This window comes from Ictidomys tridecemlineatus, chromosome 10, assembly GCF_052094955.1.
Source record: "Ictidomys tridecemlineatus isolate mIctTri1 chromosome 10, mIctTri1.hap1, whole genome shotgun sequence".
NCBI lineage: Eukaryota > Metazoa > Chordata > Mammalia > Rodentia > Sciuridae > Ictidomys > Ictidomys tridecemlineatus.
In genome coordinates this window covers 57150737-57167746 of record NC_135486.1, presented here as the reverse complement: position 1 = coordinate 57167746, position 17010 = coordinate 57150737, and the positions used below count along the sequence as shown (strand labels likewise).

Here is a 17010-nt window from a genome sequence, read left to right as displayed (position 1 = left end):
TGTTATGAGAGTTAAGATGGTTAATACACATAAGGAGGTTGGAATATAAAGGTTGCAATTATCATTCTTATTAACATTGCACAAGCCTCAAGAGTAATAGCCCAATAGAACCTTGCAACAAGGAGCCCTTAGAGATTATTTTGTCAACCCCCCTCAATGCATGCATGAGGAAAGGAAGGGTCTTAAAGGTAAATAAAAATAAGTTAGAGATCTATTCAATGGTAAATTAAAAATCTGCAGGTTTTCTGACTCCTGATCCAATATGCCCAGGAACATAGCTGTACTGGACTCATCTGAGTCCAGTATAACTTTGTAAAAATCACAAATGTTTTCTGATTTAGTCAATGAAAGTGACAAAGTTGAATTTTCATTAGGAAAGAACAGCCCACAAATATGTATCAGTTTCTATCAGAAATGACTTGATCACCCAGCATGGGGTTTGTTAAGGGAGACCTTGGTTTTTGAGGAATCTGGGGTCCACTGATATTAAACTCCTTTCTGAACCCCTTTTCCAGCCCCTACTCTAGATGCTTAACTGGGGTAATAGGAGAGGTCACCCACTAGGTAAGAGCCTGTGTCACCTTGACCTGGGAACTCTCCAGTACAACGTACCATGGTGGTCTTTCCATATTCATCTGGACTGGTCCTGCCACTATTTTTTTCCAGCTCTACGGTAATCACAAAATAGATGGACATAAGTTATTTAACCCACTGATGGCTTTTTAAATATCCTCTCTAATGCAAAAAATGAAACAATGAGCATCTCTACATATATCTTTGTGCACGTGTGCAAATATTTCTTTAGCATAGATTCCTAGAATTGGAAGGACAAACACATGAAGGACAATGAGAGGCTGAGGAAATGAAAGGGGACAGAGTGGGAGAGCCTATCAGTAGGTACAAAAGCACTGATTCTGGGGGTGATACGGTGAGAGCTGTGTGGCTTGAAGATGAGCTCTACGAAGAGCTCTGGAGCAGGAAGGGGAGAATGTGCGTGTGTAAATATTCTTTTCTAATGGCAGGGGGTAGGACTGGAGGCACAGAGATGTGGAATCCTCAGGAGCTTTTGTGCTAGGATCAGCAGTTTGATATTTATACTGAAGGTCACTTGGAGGCAGGGAGTGAGGGAAGGGCAAGCTATGAACTGGAAAGGTCACCTTTGGCTTTGGTATGGAGAAGAGAGGGGAAGGATGAGGGCAGCTGGGGACAGGGCATTCAGATCCCCAGCCTTGGCATTGGCTAAAGGAGAGACTTACACATTCCTTTCTTTTTTTTCCCCCACTGAATCAAAAGTAGAAAATTTATTGAAAATCGAGGAAAATCAAACAGAAAAATAACCTCAAACAAGTAACAAAGCAAAGACTAAAAGGAAATAAGAGGAAAAAAAATACTTAAATTAAGACAAAGCTCCAAACTATTTCAAAATGATGAAATTGTATTGGATATGGTATCTAAAAGATGCAGGTAGGGGATGAAGGTCTGATGTGGGTGTGGCTGTCAGCAGAGGACTGTGGGAAAATCCTTGTGGGAGAGCCAAGGTCCTTCATTCCTGGAGATGCAGGCAGCTGCTGCACCGGGTTGTAGACCAAGAGCCCCATGAATTAGGAAAGATAGTGATAAAATTGGCTAGGGGCAGGGGCAGCATCAAGGGAAAGAAGTGCACCCAGGAAGACTCATTCCACTCCTAGACTGGAGACCCAGACACTCCTAGGTGACTCAAATGACAGGTGGGGACAACAATTAGATGGAATAGTAGCCAGAGTGAGGACTCGTGGGACCTGTGGAATGTGGCAGGTGCAGAACCCCCATCCACTCAGAAATCTCCTGGACCGGATTAGTCTGGTCTTCAAGGTGACCTTCCTCAGGCTCTGCAGTGGAGAGTCTCTTCAAGGCGGCTTCTAGCTACTCACCCTCTCCCCTACGGGGCCAGGCACTCTCCTGGGCACCGCCACGGAGGTTCCCACAGGCCTGGGCCTGAATGGAGAATCTTCTGGGTCTTCTGGGCTTCGGTCGTGGACATCTTTGCAGGATGGGCATGTACAACAGAAGCTAGACCAGGATGGGCCTGCCCAGGTTGAGCGTGCCCAGGATGAGCCGGCTGAGGCGTCGTGCAAATGGCTGATAGCCTGGTTCAGGGTTTGGGTCTATCTTCTGTTGCACCCTAAACCAATTCTTCACATGTTGCTCCTCTAGGGCAAGGCAGGAGGCCAGGGCCACCAGGGTACCGTGGGATGGAAAGGGGTCCCTCAGGAAGTGTGCCTCCAGCTCCTGCACCTGCTGCTTGCTGAGGATCAAAATCAACCAATCTGAGGCCGATGGGCCCAGCATATTGCCAAGGCTTTCGATCCCATCCATGGCAGCGGAGGCTCCATTCAGTGGAATGGGACTGAGACTTACACATTCTTATATGTTCTCTAATCTCACAGATTTACAGAAATTTGCCTATAATAACTTCTAATGAGGGTCAGCGTTGTAGCTCAGTGGTAGTGCACTTGACCAGAACGCATGAGGCACTGGGTTCCATCCTTAGCACCACGTAAAAATAAATAAATAAAATAAAGGTATTGTGTCCACCTACAACTATAATAAATATTTAAAAATAACTTCTAAGAAGACTCATCTCATTTCAGGTTAATGATCCTGTTGTCTGTCGAGTCGCTGATGACAGGGCCTGGAGTATATGAGAATCTGCATCAGGACTTTTCACTTTGAGCTTTCTCCCAAGTTGAATCAATGCTGCGACCTTATCTTCTTCAATGGAACCTGGGAGCACTTTATTGTTTCTCAACTTTTCTATCAGGTTAGTCTTTATCCCTGGGCTCTGGGCCTGGTGATGGGAATGGGGACAGAGAAGTGGAGATTGGCTTCTGTGTGGGTAAGTAGCTGTCCCACAGGCTGAGGCCTCCCTAACATCTTTCCTGTGCCTCACAGGGAATTCGGGCTGATGATCTTGTTCTTCTGACCTTGTCCAAGGTCACTGTCAGGAAAAAACAAATGAAAAACCTGGACCCTAAGCCCCCAAATGCTGGTTGAATCCTTAGGTCTTTCACCAGCCAAATACAGGGCCTTAGAGAAGTCAGCTGACTTCCTAGACTCTTGATCTAAGCAATGAAGGGTTTGGTTCGTAGTCTACATGGTCTTCCAGCCTGGCCATCTTTGAACACGAGCTGAGAGCTGTCCTTGGTAAACAACCTCCTGTTCAGTTTCCAACTACTTCTCCCTCCTTGATCTTACTCTCTAATGCTGCCCAGAGAACTTTCATCAGGACCAGCTCCTTTTTGCTTCTCCAATGTGGCTGGTGACACCCTGGGGTTTGAAAGTCAGACAATGTAGACTTGCATCTTGGCTCTATTCCTTGCTTATTGAATAGCCTTGAGTAAGTTACTTAACTCTGAAATTTCAGTTCATCTGAATAAGTTTTACTGTTAGAATTTAATAACAATAATTTTGACAAATAGTATCAATTGGCACTCAACGATCAGTATCAATGCAGGCTTTAGATCAACCAGCCAACTGTTCTCTCTGCATGCTTCCTGCACCTATTAATCATTTGGTGCAGAGCCCAATACAGTCTTGTCATTGATTAGAGGAGCTGCCTTAAAAACTCAACATTATCCAAGCCTGAGTGTAGCCAGAAAAAGAATACCATGAGAGTCAAAATCCAGGGAATCATTTGACTTTTGGGGCTAAAAGGCAAACTCAGTGGCCGTGAGTTTTACAAAGGTCAGATCTCTTTGGTATTTTTGTTTTGTTTTGTTTTGCTACACGAAACCTTTGGTATTTCCGTAGTTATTTGCTCGTGCATAGCCAGCATGCATGTTTGCAATTTTCTGTTCAAAGTTTGAATAAGAGGGTGATACATCCCTATCATCTACTTCTTTCCTCAGAATACTTGTCCCCTAATCTGTGCATGGGGAGCAGGGTCATGCCCTCCCTGCTGTGGCTGGAGATGGATCAAAGCCAACAACAGTGGCTGTGGAGCAAAGCAGCTGTCCTGACTGGCCACTGTTGTCTTTTCTACCAACATGTAGAATAATACCACACAAAGCAGCCAAAGTAGTACTGAAAGATCTCCATATATGAAGAAAAATAGCTTCTCTGAAAAACTCTTATTTTGAAAATTGATATCCAGAAGGATGCCAGGGTGGTGACTCGCACAGCTGTAAACACAGAAAAAAGAGAGACCAGTCTGACCTAATTAGGACACGGCAAGTCCTCTCCTGGAGCAAGCTCTGAAGACACCAACTCCACCCTGGCCAAGGTGTTTCTTCACTTCCTTCATCTATAAATAGGTATACATCAGAGGATTTTCAAGAAGAATAAATAAAAAGGTGCAGGTCAAACATCAAGCTTCTGGCTCAAACAGCAATAGCTACAGCCATACCAAGGTCCACCATCTTTCTTCTACCTTTCAAGGATTCTTCTACTACACCATTGCTTTAAAGAGTTGATTTGCTGAACCAGATATTGCGCAATCCTTTATCTACAAAAAAATCCACTTTAATCACTAACATGACATTTCTGTCACAAATGTGAGGGGACAGAATTCATTAATCACGGACCATTTGTGGCTAGACTGAATGGGTCTCAGAATGGTTACAACAGATTGACTATTTGAGGCGTATGAAATATGACATTTCCACTTCATTCTCCAGTTCAGCTCTACTGGTCATGCACTTCAGTGTTTAGCAGATGATGATGATGGGGTGGCATAAACAGCACAGTAGAGGGGACAAATAGGGGATGGTGAAACAACAATGTGTTACTCAATGTTTTGCTAGGGTAGTGCATACAGAAGAACACAGGGAAAATGACTAGCTTATAGCAAGATCACAGGCTGCCTTAAAGGTCTGTTGAAAGGTCTCGGTGGGGACAGTAAAGTAGTTGAAGATTTGGGGTAGGGGAGAGACAAAGTAGAGTAGTTCTACTAGTCTTATGGGAACTTCTCTTCTGGGGGTTTCAAATCTGGACATGCAGAGCATTTATGAAAGACCCTAGTCTCCTAAAGGAAGACCAAGTAGAGGGGAAAGGATGACCTTCTTTGTGGCTTTTCTGCAATGCCCGAGCCTGTGGAATGCACCGTCTAGAACTTTTTGGTCAACTTCCCCTTGAAGACACTCAAATTTGGAACCAGGTTAAGAATAAAAAAATAAAAGCATCTGGTCATTGGGCTTCCAGGAAATTTATCAACTGAAATAATTGTTTAAAAAGAATTTGATATTTAAAACAATAACTTGATGCTGGCTTTGGGAATCAAGTGGCTCAAGACATTATTAGTTCTATTTAATGAATGGGAGCCAACAAATGTTCTTTCTTCATGAAAAGTTAATTTTTATCAAATAAAAAATGCACATACTTAAAAAGATAAAAATAATGTAAAAGACCATAATGTACGTAGAACACCGATAACTCTGTCCCATACTAGGACACTATTAACTCTTTGTTGAAGGAGCGTATATCTTCTCTTCAGATCCAAGACATGGCCAAAATGTTTGTTCTAGGACAATTATAATCATAGTTTAAATTATGTCTATATTGCAGATAGATCTATACCTATATCTCATCTACATCTAAAACTATATCCAGATCTATATCAATATTTATATTCATACCTGTATCTATTTCTATATCTACATCTATGTTCATATCCAGATCTATGTCTATATCTGTTTACACCTATATTATTTCCATACCCAGAACTTCATATATATATGAATATAAAGAAATATGGGCTGGGATTGTGGCTCAATGGTAGAGCGCTCATCTAGCACATGTGAGGCCCTGGGTTTGATTCTCAGCACCATATAAAAATAAATAAATAAAATAGAGGTTAAAAAAGAAAAAAAATATATGTATACTCATATATATATATATATATAGAAAGAAATGCAAACAAAAACTATGAAGTTATAAATATGAGATGTTCATCAGAACAGGACATGTTTTGAAGTAATGTTTTAGTTCCCATTTTAGAGAAGATCACTGAGGCCATGGTCACTAATCTTGCCCTAGTAAGAATTGTGAATTCATAGTAGAACTCATATGTGAACCCAGTTTGCTTTGACTCCTTAGTCTCTTTCCACTGCTCCACTTGCCTTCACTCCTCATATCCTTGGGAGAGTTCCCTTAGCATATTCTACCATACCAGATGCAGACATTTTTTAAAAGAGGGACTGATTTGCCCTATTAATCTCAGAACACTTTCTTTTTCAAAGGTGGCTAGAACTAGAAGACTGGACATTCTTAACTAGAGATTTTTTCCTATGCTTACATGTGACTACTTGAACAAAAGCCAATTTCCAACAAAAGCATGGAGGAAGGACCAATGATGTCACTGAATTAATACATGTCTAGGTCATATTGTACTCAGGGTCCTACTGAAGTCAACAGACAACAACGTTCTCAAGACTCATGCAATTCTCTCCATAGAATATGCCAGGAAGCTCAGCTGGATTTTCCTGGCTCCCCGTTAAACCATTTCACTGACACAGTTAGACCAGAACATTGACATCAGACTGCACCACGCTGTGACCATCCACGATGGGTCCAGAGAAAAGCAAGACACATTGTAATTCTGAGTGAACACAGACAAAAATATTAATGTTCTTTAAGTTACGAAAGTGGCCAACTATCCTCCAGCTTGGCTAATAAAAGAGACGGCTGTTTATTTACTAACTACTGCTTAGCTTCACTCCATTCTTACCTCTATACGGAGAAAATCTGTTAAGGTAGTCAATCATAGGATTGTCCCTACTTCCTAACAACATCCAATCCTGAACAAAGCCCTTCTTTCTTAGACGCTTCCTCAAATCATCTTATACAAGTATAGACCTCATAATTTGTTTTTAAACCTACTTACTGAGACACTCCTTATTATAACAAGATGCATGTTCAGTCTCTCTATTCTCACTGGCCTCTGGCTAGAGAGTGATGACTCCACCTTATCCCTCTACATCTAGGGTTGTGAGGTCACTGATGGTCAGTGTACTGGGACACAGTGACCAACACGCAATACATTGACAGTTGTTATTCTACCCTAAGTCACTTTCTAGATGAAGGTATTAGGTATTCAATATTTTTCCAGATGCTCAGGTGAGGTGCTCAGGTACCAGATAAGAAATACTTTAAGGGAAATGAGCAAACAAAGGTGATAATGACATTTGTGGACAGAAATAAAGAAAGGTTATACATTGGGAAGAGGCTTCACCTACTAGAACCTAAAGCCAAATAATGCTCCTGTGACATCTCCAGCATCACTCTCTCTTCAGGTCTCTATTTCTGCTATATAACTCATTTTGGAATAACACCTACTTTAATCTGGAAATCCTGTGAACCAAATCTTCAATGGCTAATGGAAAAACTGGAAGCATAAAATAAAAAATGCTTATTTAACGGCATCATAATTTGAGTGATGTTTGTCTCTTTAAGTATGATCAGATGGTAGGAAGCATATTTATGAACATCCTCAGTCCATTTATCACCATCAAGATGCAAGTAGTTACTGTCTCTCCATCTATTCTCTCTAGATTTTTCTCTAGCTACAAGTATTTCTAATAACTCTTATAAACCGAGATTTAGTGTTCCTTTTACCCTGTTGTGTAGACTAAGTGGCTGATTTGTGAGCTTTTTCCTGCAACCCCTGACATCATTCCATCTATGGCTATATTCAATTTTAGAATCTAAAGGCAAAGGAAAAAGCCAAGCCCTGCCCTCTAGAGGGGTAAAGAGAAATAAACTTCCTGTGGGTATCTTTCTCTCAGTCTTAGAATGACTCACTTCCATTTCTAGTTATACATATTTGATTCAGGCTGCCGTTGAAGATGGAAAAAAAAATAAAATTGGCTTTTGTTTTGCCATTTTTCATGCAGAGCAAAAATTCAGGGCAAATTTATGAACAAACCTTGTAATAAATGCTGGCAGCAGAAAAAAAAATAAATTTGGGCTTCTGACAAATTTCCTTGTCTATTTTATCAAAGGAAGAAAAAGGTAAAAGCTGGATTGATTAGCAGAGGCATTCTTCATGATGTCTTAGCAATAAGACAAACCATACCTGCCAGAGCTTGGTCTCCTGTCGAGTGGCAGAGCAGGTGGCTCAGCCCTACTTCACCTCAGTGGCTGGCAACACAGAACTGCACATCCCAGTGGGTTGCCCTGACTTTTCCGTTAAGTCACATAGGTGATCTATGCAGTCAGAATAAGTCAAACTGTTTACTGAATGGTCCAGTTGTTTGAAATAAAATATCTTGGATAAGCTGGAGGTTTATCAGCTAACAATTCTTTAGAAGAGAAAAATTCCTAGGAAGGAATTGATTCTTTATTCCATAAAGTGGGTGAAGTGTTAATGATGAACCCACAGGGCTGAGAGGCGTTTTAAAGACCTCAGACAACTGCAGCACCCTGTTAAGAAGCAGGTCCAAGGGCAATTATTTTGTTTAAAACTTGAGTTCTATCCATGTTCTTTCTTGTCTCTTGTACTGGGATGTTACAAGGTATGGGAGACTTTGGTAAGGGTATTTAGGTTTCATACAAATGAGAAGACACTATGAACACAATTCTTAGGGAGAAATAATAGAAGCAATGGTTGATTTATGAAAGTGCTGACTGTGTACCATGTATGGTTCTGGATGCTTTTCCTATCTGCATTCTTTAAACCTTAGAGCTCATTTCACAGGCAGGAAACTAAGGTACACAGAGGTTATGGTACCTGCACAATTGCACAGATAGTGAGCAAGGAAGCTGGGATTATGATACTTGAAGACTGATTTAATACTGAATTTTCAGGAAGAATTAATTACAAAGTGAAACCTTGAGACCAGAAGATTTTTTTTGGGGGGGGGTGGGTAAGAGACAAGTCCTGCTGGTTTTTTGCATCTCTCTCTCTTTTTTTTTTATAACCAATTGTTTTGATTTGCAAAACAATGTAAGAATTTGGGAAAACGTATAATTGCACCAGAAAAAAAGTTTTACTTATTATTTTCTCACAATTATTGGAAAGGTGATTGGTGGTTATCAAAGAGATACAGGAAGCAAAGAAGCTGAGATCCCTTTTAGCTAGGAAATGAGAGGCAGTGTAACCAAAGACGGGCTTTATTTTATGGCTTTTATTGGTGAAGCAGAAGCCAAAGCAGGCATCTGATGGATGCTGTTGTCAGCAGAATGGGGAGAGGAGGGACATTAGCATCATTCTTTACTGTAATTCAGAATAATTAATATAAGTTAGCTTAACCGCCACTCAATTTATCACTTACAGATGTCCAGTGCATTGTTTTTATAATTTTATAGAAATGTGAACAATTATTTTTTAAATTTTCCTGACAAAGACAAAAGAACCTGCAACTGTGAGCAACTTCCTTGCATCCAGTTTAGCTACTGATTTATATTCGGAGTTGCTGCAGGAGATTTAATTACTAGGAGCTCTAACTTCATTTTATTTCTGCCCTCAAGGTAAAATTTTGGCTGCTGGGGATTAAAAAAAAAAAAGAATTAAATCTTGGGAGCTCAAAGACAGCCTCCTGCTCAGAAGCAGCATGCTGCTCTCCTGCCCCTTCACTCCCTCAGTGGGTAGCTTGTGCCACTTAACTTATTGATGTCTTATTTTCTATGACCACCAAGTGGGAGTAATACTGCTTGCCAGAAGGAACATGACTAACAGAAGAGGCAGGAGAGGATTCAAGAATCTTAGAGAACAGTTAGTTCAACCTTATTTTGGAAATTAGGAAATCGAGGTTTCAAAAGGGGAAGTGATTTATCATAGAAAAATGACCTGAGATTTTGGTTCCTGGACTCTTTTGTTCAATAATGTGGTTCCACTAGCATACTAGGTTCATTTGTAGGATGGATGAGAAGCCTGGCTTTTTGCCCACCTGTCTGCCTGCCTTCTCTTCCTTCCTCTTTCTTCCCTTACCTCCTCCCTCCTTCCTTCATATGTGTGTGCGCTCCCGCACAAACACACACATACACACCTATGTGCATATATCTATATACATGTGTGTTTAAGTATGTGTATATATGTATACCTATGTATATGAGTATATATAAAAATTTGCATAACCATCACAACAATCCCATGAATATTCTCACCACTTTCTGTTATTCACTTCTCCCACTGGGGAGAAACTTCCCTAGGGAAACTGGGGAATGAATCCACCATGCACAATGATGGCTCTCCTTCTCCTTCCTGACAGCCTGGTCTCTGAGTGTTTGCTCCTGCTCTCCTTGGGGTGTGCACAGGCACAACCTGCAGATTTGTAGCTGCTTTGCCTTTAACTTGGTTAAATTCAATTCTGGGGAGTTGGTAAAAGGCCCAATCTAATCACATTTTCTATTTTGACTCCATTAGCGATAAACTGATAGTCTGTTCCTATTCTGATTGCTGGGTGTATTTTTTTTTTAAATAGCATGGAGCTCATGAAGTTAAGAGAAGACTTTTATTTATTAGATTCCTTAAAGTCCAGGAATGAGTTCCTATATTTAATATTCACAACTTCATTCTTCCGTAGATCTGGATCAGGTATGAGTATTCCAAGCAACTTCCACTTTCCCTTGTATAAGAAAGGCACTCAGCTAGAATTTTTAAAATGTAAAACTTGTCTCTGTGCTCTATTATAATATATTTTTGACTTATCCCTGTTGCTCATAGATCTGTTATATTTTTCATGTTAGTATTCATCACACCTTCTCCACAATAGTGCTCTGAATACAGCAATTGCCCAAAATGTTCTAACACTGGTTAATAAATTGATATCCTACCCTCACAGAGAAAGTATGGGTTGGAGTATGAAAACACAATTGAGATAAAACAAATCTTGTCTGATCCTTTAGTTAGTTCCTAGAGCTTAACTCCTCTAAATTAGCTAAAGCACTGAGGCCTTGATATCAGGTTCATACCCCCATGGTGCATCATATCATATCTTCAATACACATCTAACCAACATCTGTCTCAGACATGATTTGGGGATGCTAGAGAAAGTGTTAATGTCCAAAAACAGGAAGATTGAAATCTGGAACATTCTAATGCAACAATTTCACATTTGCAAAGTGTGTGTGATCAATTTTCCCACATTTTTTATTGATGCATTATAGTTGTACATGATGGTAGGATTTGTTGTTACATATTAGTACATGCACACACTCCAACAATATAATTTGATTGTAATCAATTTTTCAGCTCATGGGATTAAGTCATCATCTTAAAGGATCTGGAGTGGGGAGATTCTCCCTTTAAAAGGGATATGGAAAACTCTCCCTTAAAAAGGAATAGAAGACAGTCCAACAACTGCTTGGTCACTGGCTAACCAAACGATATAAAATATGGTGTGTTTCATTGAGCTAACATAGGGATTTATGTGAGGGACTGGGTAAATTTACTGCAAATTATAATTTAATATCATTTCCCAATAAATATAATCAAAATCATCTTAAGAAACAAACACAATAAAAACAGATTTTAGGGTTCTCTTATTTGAAATCAGGTCAGCAATATCACGAAAGAGAAGGACTTCCAACAATGTTACAGAAGCAAATGTCTTGAAGATTGTCAAGTACTTAGTCCAATGTGGTTTAAACATGCAAGATTCTTTAATGTCAGAACCATCATATAAAGTGTATCCAAGTGGAGCATGAGCAGGAGAATCATAAATCTGATTGACCATGGATCTGACCTCGGACCTGAAAGCATCTTCAAAATGCATCTGAACCACAGAGACATGAAATACCAACGACAGTGAATGCTGATCAATAATTATCATCTGATGGGAGAAATGAAAGCAACACCCACTGAATATGGAAAAAGAAAGGCCCAATTGGCATAGTACAGCAATACAGCCACCTCAGTGTTTACAGCAGCTCAATTCATAATAGCTAAAAATGGAATCAACCCATAAGCCCATCAATAGATGAATGGATTAAGAAATTGTGAGACACGCATACACACAAACACACACTGGAATGAAATGATGGCATTTGCCAGTAAATGGATAGAAATGGAGAACATCATGCTGAGTGAAATAACTCAGAAATAACTCAGAAACTCAAAGGTTGAATGTTTTCTTTCATATGCAGAAATTAAAGCAAAATAAAGGAAACGGAGAAGAGAAGGATAGGATAACATAAAGATAAAGGGAAAAATCAGTAGCATAGAATCAGGAGATACAGAGGCAGAGTGGAAGAATGGGAAAGGGGAGGCCAGGAATTCTTAAAAAATCATGTTATGTGCATATATAAATATACCATGGGAAACTTCACCTTTATGCATAGCATAGGTAGAAAGGAAAAAATCAAATATCAATAAATTGACAAGTGAAAGGAAGTCTAGAGGAGTAGAGGAAGGAGAACAGGAGAGGGGAGGGAGAACAGGAGGAAAAAGGGGGAGAGAAAAGAGGGAAATCATGAGCTGAAATTGCACATGTATGAGTTTGTTGGGATGAATCCAACTAATATATGTAAATGAGTTCTAATTTAAAAAAAAAAGATTAAAAAGAAGGACAGAGGCTTTGTTTGCCAGTTTCTAAATTCTCAGTTTGACCTCAAGTGAAAGTCACATTCTTTCCACGTGGTTTTGGGTTACTAAGACATGACTATCATCAAAATTCAAATGAATTAGATGACTGCAGGCATATATAGCACAGAACACAGGTTGACAATCAAACACTGTTAGAAAAGTCCTGTGTATAATTATAAATAATAATGTCCCCCAATCTTATCAGTGATATAATTTTTGTAGAAAGGTAACAACTGCTTGATCATTTCATAAGTTTGGTAACCAGGATTTATAAATAATTCGATTCAATCCAATAATGAAATTCTCAGCATCCCTTATGTACAAGTCAGTGTATTAGGATGGAGGTGATGTTACTCAATTCTCTGAGGCAGAATTAGAAAAGGGTCAAGGAGAGAAGTCCTGAACCACAGAGAAAGGAAGCAATTGTGGCAGGACTTGGAGAAAAAGTGGATGTGCAGGAGAGGGAATGAAAAGAGGGAGGCTGATTCTTGTGGCTGAGGTGGGTAACTTTGGTAGACAATGGACACAGCAGCTCTGCTGCAGACACAGTCTGATGTACATTTTGAATTTGCAAGTTTTGATTTATTAACAACAGTAAAAAGTTAACATTAATTGAGCTCTTAGTCTTTTATAATTCTTATATGTATGAACTTCCTTAATCCTCAGAATAACCATGTGTGTAGTGCCATTATTATCTCCACTTAACACAAGGGGACAATGAAGCAGAGAGCAGGTAAGGCCACATATTCAATGAGGAGTGGAACCGGCATTTGAACACATGCAGAGCAGCTCTAGAATCCATACTTTTAACCCTTGTGCTGTCTTGTCTCTAAAGGGGTGGTGACTTTCAATCAAGGAACACAAAGGAAGGGACATATATGTGAGATATAATTGTGACAGCCATCCTCCCAATGGCTGTTACTAAAGGAGTAGGTGATTCCCTCAGGAAGAATGGGTAGGCTGTTCAGGATGGATTACATTATCAGTGTATTTGTCTATTTATATTGTCCCTTAGTGATAAAAATGGGCTTGCTTGCCTTGCTGACTGCTGTATTCCCAGTGCATAACCTGTAGTAGATCTTCAATAAATAAATAATTGTTGAATAAATTAATGAGTAGACAAAATCCTAGGGAACATCATAATCTGAGGTTAGAACTCTGCATTTAAGAAGAACCCACAAAAGGAGACAAAGGACAACTCAAAATATGGAGATGAACTAAAAGATTCAGTGTCACAGAAGAATAACTTTTTAAAAGCATAAATAAGGAAGGAGATTTCAAGGAGGAGATCAATGTGTACCACAAAGATGTTGAGAGGGATTAAAGACTCCAGCTTCTTTTCTTGCTCTCTGGGATATCTCTCCCCTTACCCCCTTCCCAATTTTCTTAAATGTTCATAGGGAAGTTTTCTATTTCTCTGTATTTCTGAGAGGTTCTTCTTAAAAGTTGAGGAAGGGATAGTTACAAAAAAAAAAGGGGAATCCCAGATGAATTCATCAGTCCAGCTGATTGATTATGATGTCATTGTTACCAGTGTGATTTGCCAAGCTCAAGAGTGAGGATGAGGCCCAGAAGAGAAATGTGCAAGGAAAGAAAGAAATTGATCTTGTTTGTGCATTGTCTCTCTGCTTTCTTTTCTTCTTGCCATTAAACATTTTTATTCAGTTTTTAACCGTTTAACAGATTTCCCTTTGAGGGTCCAAGTGACCTTCTAATTTGTAAAACAGAGTTGAAATTCATACAAAGTTAATATGGCAAGGAAACTGGTATATGCCTTAACATTCACATGAAAGGGCAGAGTAATTTTTCTACCTTGATAAATAATATTTATGTAAATACAGACAATATAAACAACAGTGAATAAACCACAGATCTACATTTATTTAAATATCTTACCTTGATTTTTATACTAGAGATGTCTTCATTTTTCTCCTCCTCAAATCATTTTTATATATGTGTATGCGTATAAATAAATAAATAATACATACACACACCACACACACACACACACACACACACACACACACACAATCTTTACAACCTGTCATATCCTTTAAAAATTATAGAAGCACTAACAGGAACTCTTTAGATTTTTTTTCTCTAGTTATTTTTATGATCCATAAAATAAAAATTTTACATATTAAAAGATTTTTAAGGGCTGGGGCTACAGCCCAGGGGCTATAACACACATGCTTGCCTAGCATGTGTGAGGCACTGGTTGGATCCTTAGCATCACATAAAAATAAACAAATAAAGGCATTCTGTCCATCTACAACTACTAAACATTTAAAAAACATTTTACGTTAAAGTGGCATCAAGACCTATGTGTGACAAACATGGAGTTTTGTAAGAGCAGCTCATCAATATTCACTGAGATTACTCAAGCTTAGTATACACATACAGAATGTAGAGAGCCAGACATTTTTTTTTGTTACTGGTTTAATTTTCTCCACAGGAAACCTTTTCTAAAATCCTGTGCTTATTCGAGATTATTTGGAAATAATACCTATTTGCATTACCAAATAGTTAATATGTTCAAAAGTAATATGCAGTTTATTAATAGATTTGTTTTTAAAACCAATACCATTATCAAACCACACGCTTTAAGAAAATTACTTTCCATTTGTACTAGGATACAATTTACATGTAATAAAATTCACGCTTTTTTGTATACAGTTCTTAAAAATTTGATACACATCGTTAAGCCACCACCACAATCAAGATATAGAATAGTGTTATCCCTCAAATTTTCCCATGCCTCTTTGCTCTCTTCAAACTCCCGCCCTTGGCAAACACCGCATTTTTTGTCCCTAGTTTTGCATTTGTAAGAATTTCATATCACAGAGTGTGTAGTCCTCTGAATCCAGTTCATTTAGCTTAATGCATAGAGTCATTGTGAAAAATAGTAGTTGGTTCCTCCGTATTTCTGAGTAGCATTTCATTGTACAGGTTGTGGCAGTTTGCCTATCTATTCTTCAGCTGAGAAAGAAGCTTGTAGGTAGGTGGTTTCATGTTACTGATGGCTACAAATAAAGCTGCTGCAAATACTCCTGTATGCATTATTTGCGAGAATATAGTTTTTGTTTCATTTGGTGTGACAATGCCAGGCCATACAGTCAATATATGTTTAACTTGATAAGAAACTGTAAACTGTTTCCCAAAATGTCTTCATCATTTTGCAATACTACCAGCAGTTTTATGTAATTTAACTTGCTTCTTATCCTTGCCAGAACCTGGTATTTGATTTTTTAAAAAAAATCTCATTATTCCAATAGAGGTGTAGTGGTACCACATTGTGGTTTTAATTTACCTTTCTTTAATGATTGATGTTGTTGAACACATATTTATATGCTTCTTTGCCATCTGCATGGAAAGTATCCACAATTTCACTCATTTTTAAATTGATTTTTCTCCCTTATGGAACTGTGAGTTTCATTGGGTTTGAAAATATTCTGGAAACAAATCCTTTATTAGATAGATGATTTGTAAATGTTTTCTCAGTCTGAAGCTTGTATTTTCATTTTCATAAAAATTTATTTCAAATAGAAGTCCTTTATTTTGGTGAAATCTACCTTATCCATTTTCCCTTAGATCATGTTTAGAACATTCTAGTCAAGAATTTTTTTTTTGTTTGTTTGGTAGTGGGGGTTAATTTTCAATTCTCCTGTTTCCCTACACCACAAGGTGCTGGGATTATGAGCAGATGTCACCATGCCTGGTTTAGCCAAAAAAAATCTTTGCCTGACTCCCATCCATAAATATTTATCTCTGAAAATTTTTTAGTTTTAGTTCTTATATTTAGAGCTATGATCTGTTTTGAGTTTATTCTTGCATAGAGGTATGAAGTATGAATCTAGATTTATTTAATTTCTTATTGATTCCCAATTTTTATATTATTGGTTGAAAATTAATTGCCTTTGCACTTTTGTTAAAAATAAATTAACCATATGTGTGTAGCTCTATTTCTGTACTGTCTTCTGTTTTATTAATCTACATGCTTATCTTTTCTTCAGTGTGTAAACTTCAACTTTACTGTAGGTCAAAAAATCAAGTAATATAAGTCATTCACCTTTATACTATTTCAAAGTTATTTTGGCTATTCTGATTTCTTAGCCTCTCTAAATAAACTTAAAAACAAAATTGTCAATTTCTAAAAAAGTTATGAATTTGGTTGGAATTGGATTGAACCCGTGGATCAGTTTGGAGTGAAATGATATTATAACAACATTGCATCTTTTAAATCACAAATGTAATATATCTCTCCTTTTTAGGGTACTTTTTAGTTTATTTTATCAGTGCTTTGTGGTTATTAACATTCTATAAGATTTGTGCTAAATGTTTCATGGGTTTTGGTGCTATTGTACATGATACTATTTTTAATTTCTAATTATTCATGCTATTATAAAGAACACTGATTTTTGTATATAGAAACATTGCATACAGAGAACATATAAAACATAATTTTTGTATTGTTGACTTTGTATTATAAAACTGTTCTGAATTTAGTTTTA

At 38.2% G+C, this 17010-nt stretch overlaps 1 protein-coding gene across 5 annotated transcripts in view; it reads right to left on the bottom strand.

The window, feature by feature from the left end:
* Positions 1-17010, bottom strand: part of Pld5 (phospholipase D family member 5) — a 397710-nt gene that overhangs the window by 43521 nt on the left and 337179 nt on the right. The gene's annotated exons all lie outside the window — the stretch shown is intronic.